Genomic DNA, 5,360 nt, shown 5'->3' with positions numbered 1-5,360 from the left:
ATTATAATTCATCGGTTATATAGTACATACTAATAAAATTCAGTAGTATTCTGCGGAGTAATGCAAGTGTTAACTATTGTAATTAAGAATTAATATATCAATTTTCGAATAGTAATAAGAAAATAATTACAATATTAGAGTTAATATAATCATCATAATAAACCGTTCTTACAGATAAATAGTATTTTGCTTTTACTCTTTTTAAACAAATTCTCTTTAAAATATTAATTGTCATTCACATTTTTAAGTTGTTAAAAAATTGTAGACACTCATTGTAACCACACCTACTATAAGTCATCAATTATTTATAAATGATTTGTAGTTGACAGTCCGAAGTCTGGTATTCATTATTTAAATTTATGAACAAATTATGTTCATGAATTTCTTAGAATTAACAAGTGGGACGGCATTGAGTGTTTAACAGATTTGACAAAATAAAATATAATAAATTTCAATAAATTAATATAATAGTTCTATTATGTTAAAATTAGATAACTAATTAATGTAAAATGTCAGCTTTCGGGATATGCTATGAAATACCGGGGACTCGTCTATGATCATTGTCATAAATGCAAGTTGATGAGGACAGTACGTGTGTCAATACGTTATCAAACGTATTAAGCACTTTTTTTAAATAACAATATTCTCTTAGATCGACGAACTAATATGTATTGGTCTAATTGAGACGATTGTCAGAAAAATGTGTAAAATGTTTTTGTTACTTGGTTATGAAAGTTTGTATTAAATATATGAGGAAAGACATATAAAAGCAAATTAACAAGGATTTTTTTTTTATAATGTAATTTATTTAAATATAAAAACAAAAATCAATATATTTATTTCTCCATTGGAGGTGGTGGCAGCGGCGGCAATCCTGCTGCTAAAAAAAAAATGTTTTTATTTAAATTAGTTATCTTATAGGTATTGTTTTACAGTGGTCCAACGTTTAGGGAATTGAGAAATATTTTTAAATTCTATATTATCAATTTACTTTAAACAATTATTGTATTTTTATCATTGTTTCATAAAATTTAAAAAGAAAAAAGAAGTTGTTAATATCTTCAATTTCATAAAACCATAATTGTAGCATTCTCTAAGATTTGCACCACTGTAATTTGTATTATTTTGTGTGTAAAATTACATAAGCCAACATAAAATTTGAAACTAGATTTATAGAGGTGATCGAAATCTTGTAAGACACTCATTTTCTCAGAAAATAATGAGAATTTTAAATTTTATTTTAGAGAAAAAATATTTCCATCATATTATCAAATCAAAAATTGTGGTTCCCATTTAAAAAAATTATAAATAAACATTTTTATACCTGATGGGATAAAAAAAAAATTTATTTAACTTCATGTTATTGTAGATTTTTATAAACTTAATCATTTTTCTTTTTACAAAAATTTTAAACTCTCAATAATTTCTGAGAAAATAAGTGTCATACCAGATTTCGATCACCCTGTAGAGAGATTAAGTGTTTATTAAATTGAACCTATAAAAATGTCTAAGTATTAATAAATATATTTTTTTCCGCATATTTAAAACTCATTTGTCAATTTTTATTAACAAAAAATGTTATAGAACTTAAAATTTTACAAACAGAATTGCTGTTAGTTAGAATTTTTCTTTTAATCAATTGTTTAATTAATTATAAAAATATCAATTTTACTGTATTGATTTTTAAAAATTAAGGTTGTATATAACAACTGAAATTTAAAAATCAATTTTAATTTATTATAATCTAGATAAACTAGAAACATAAAATGCATCCTATAAAGATTGTCAACAGACCTTAAAATAAATTAAATGAAAAAAATATTAAAATAAATAAGTACCTTTAATGTGGCACTCCTGTTCCCCGTGACCGGGGAAATGCAATGCTCGCATGATGTTTTTTTAATGAAGGATATCCAGGTGCTATAATTAAAAAATAAGGATTTATTATTGAGGTAAAAATAGATTACAATTATGAATATTTTTTAATTGTAGTCAATAACATTAATATTATAATACATATAACGCGTATCCAAATGGTACGGCACTCGAGGTATATTTATATATATATATATATTATTTATATTTATGTCTGGGTATATATATTTACGTAAGCACAATAGTAAAAACAGAGAAACAACGTCGGAAGACAATAATTGGCTCTTATAATATTAGATATTCTCCTTGATTCGTACAATGTTATACTTATGTAACAACGGCAACTACACTTCTGTCATCGGTAAGGAGCACACTCGCCGCGATCCAAAGTTAAAAAGAACACGGGAAAAACACTGAAACACAACAGCACACGAGAGTAAGGTAAACCAGTTAAGATCAACGTCAAAACCGAAAACAAAAGAAAAAGACAGTGGAAGAAAATACACCACTTCAGGTGAACGTCGAAACGAAACAGGACGCAATATCGGTAATCCATATTCGGCGGCGGCCTTATCTCAGTGTCACGGGCGGGGTGACGACCGATTGTCATATTAATAGCTGGACGGCTGATATCGAGAGAGACACGGGTGAGCGCCAGCCTAGAGCAAAAGGCGGTGCCGTGTCACATATAATATTAATATCATGTAGTCTTCATGATTGATAGAGTGTGATGAACTGAGTGTTCCAAGTCCAAGTTCAATCACTTGGATAAGTGTGATGAAGAGTCAAAATAATAATTATAATGCAACATTCACTGATTAAACACTGACCACCAAGAAGATAGTCAAGTCCCCTTTAGTATTTACACAATTCATTAAATATTAATACCATAATACTTTCTTCAATTATGGTATTTGGCAGTATACTCTTACTTTCTAGTAATTACATAATGTTACATATAAATTCCTTAAAACTACAATTTACAAAATAATTATGGGTTCACTAAATTAGTAACAATTGACACAATACCATTGATTAAATAAGCAACATAAAATAAATCAGCATTAACCTTTAGGCTTACGTCAATTATTAAAGCAAGACAAAAATTAAAGAACCAGTTTTTAGATGAAAAAAAATTACTTTTAGAATGTTATTAATTTTAAAAGAAATATATCACAAATATTACCTTTGACATGGCATTCCAAACGTGCCCGGGGAGACCACAATAAGAGCACATTTTTGAAATTGGAGGCAGACCAGCAGCTAAAAAAAATAATTGAAGTTAGCAATAATTTTATTAGTCTCAATAAATATAATGACAAAATTAAACATTATACATGAATAAAAACATATTGAAAGTATAACTCAATATTTGCTAACTAAATAATAGGTTATACTACTAGTGAGAATTAAACAAAATTATTACCTTTTACATGACAATTACTAACAATGTGGCCATTCTGGCAACAGTGATTGCAAGCTGAAATTGATAAAAATAGTGTAAATCATTGTAATCTTCAATTCAAGTTTTTATTTAACCAGGTAAATTGGGGTAGTTGTGAATGTATTTTAAATGATCAATGCACATGATTATATTTCCATGTTATATTTAATGATAGTAAGACGTATAAGGACCAGAACTTTTAAAATAAAATAAAAGCTGATAAATAATCCTGGAGAAAATATAAATTAACAATTACCCCACTCACCTCTATAGTAATAGAACATTATGTAAAAAAAATTTTAATAACTAACCACCTCTAAATTTCTTTTTGATTTCAATATTTTTGAGCAGTGGTAGCCCCCTTTTTTTACCTCCACCTCCCACCCCCCACTATTTGTGAAAGTGAAATACATCTAGAACAAAATAATAATAATTAGACATAGGTCTATAAATAATTTATAAGGAGTTTTAATTACACTAACCTCCTTATTTACACTTTTAATTAAAATTCATTAATTAAAAAAAAACGGTAGCACAGTGGGGTCCAGGCACAGTGTGGACGAGGCATAGATGGGACAAGTATAGATGATATCTGACAGTGATTAAAATCACTATCATAAGAAACGCTTCGATGCAAATCTGTAGATAGTGTTTCCTTTAGAGAAATTGGTGAAATATTTTAAAAGCAACATGAACTCTTATTTCTTTAATTATATCCTGATTAGTAGTTCTTTGATTTTAAAATATAATATATGAATAAATACTAATTATAGTTTTTAAATTTAGTATGAAATTGTGAGGCCAGCTATGATGTATGGTTCATAGTGTTGGGCGGTTGATAAGAAAGTAGAGCAGAGAATAAGTGTAGCAGAGATGAGAATGCTTAGTTGGATGAGTGGAGTGACTAGAGAAGATAGGATAAGGAACGAGCATATAAGAGGAAGTATAGGTGTTGCGTCAATCGTGGATAAGATGACAGAAAATAGACTTAGATTGTTTAGTCATGGTATGAGGAAAGAAGAATCGAAAGCTGTAAGAACAGTTATAGAAATGAATGTTGAAGGAAGAAGAGATAGAGGAAGACCAAAAAAGAGATGGAGGGATGCTATTGAATGCGATTTGAGGACAGCTGATGTGAGCGTAGAAGATGTGGGAGATCGTGTCAAGTGGAAGCTTAGGATAAGGGTGCCCGACCCCAAGTAGTTGGGATTAAGGCAAAGAAAAAGAAAAATATTACCAGATATTCCGGTGGCAATTGACATAATATGATTGTTATTTCGGAATGTACAATTTAGCGTTTAGTTGGGTTTAAATAATATAGCGTCAAATCAATTACCTACTCTATCGGTTGTATCTCAATATACACTACACTTTAATGATACAATAAATAAATAAACTCACACATACACACATATGCATTTATAACATTGTGTCTAATGTAAGTATAACATGATAAAAAGTAACCGTAAAATGAAAAAAATGGAATATAAATTTTATTACTCATATTAAATGTAATGTAACTCGAAAAATATTTGTTTAAATGAAAAAATATAAGATTATATTTTTATTTATAATTGTCTTTTAAACAACTTTTGTGCGAAACTTTTTTTTGTAAGTTAAATATTTTTTTTTGAGAAAATTAAGAAAGCTCATATTTTTGAACTTTTGCGAGGATTTAAAAAAAAAGCTCAATTCCAATCTTGAGGACTATTAGTATGTCATTATACATATTTTAATTCAACTTTTAAAAAAACAAAATTTTTTCCGCAATTTTTCCTTTGTTGACAGGCCTAGATGTCAATTTTAAACTTGTAATTGAGCTAAAAGTTATGGTAATATATTCAATTTATTTTACTATAAACTTTCATAAATCTTTATCAAAAATTTTTCATCAACTTTAAAGAACCAAAAAAATAGGTTAAAATTGAAAATTTGGACTGATTATTTTTAACATATTAAAAATCAAATCAGTAATAATTTGAAAACAAATTTTTTTTTCTTTTAATTATTATTTTATATATATAATTAGTAATAATATAAA

General features: G+C 27.5%; 1 long non-coding RNA gene across 1 annotated transcript; it reads right to left on the bottom strand.

Annotated features, from left to right (window-relative positions):
* Positions 1–842: 842 nt before the first annotated feature.
* LOC126898905 (uncharacterized) lies at positions 843–3,140 on the bottom strand. The gene is made up of 3 exons (XR_007702424.1): positions 3,062–3,140; positions 1,839–1,920; positions 843–880 (listed from the first exon to the last, which is right to left on the bottom strand). It is a non-coding gene; the product is annotated as an uncharacterized LOC126898905 (long non-coding RNA).
* Between the last annotated feature and the right edge of the window lie 2,220 nt (positions 3,141–5,360).

The sequence above is a fragment of the Daktulosphaira vitifoliae genome, unplaced genomic scaffold (genome assembly GCF_025091365.1).
Source record: "Daktulosphaira vitifoliae isolate Bord-2020 unplaced genomic scaffold, ASM2509136v1 Scaffold_2, whole genome shotgun sequence".
NCBI classification, from domain to species: Eukaryota; Metazoa; Arthropoda; class Insecta; order Hemiptera; family Phylloxeridae; genus Daktulosphaira; species Daktulosphaira vitifoliae.
The sequence above is the reverse complement of the archived record's forward strand: the minus strand, read 5'-3'. Positions and strand labels throughout refer to the sequence as shown.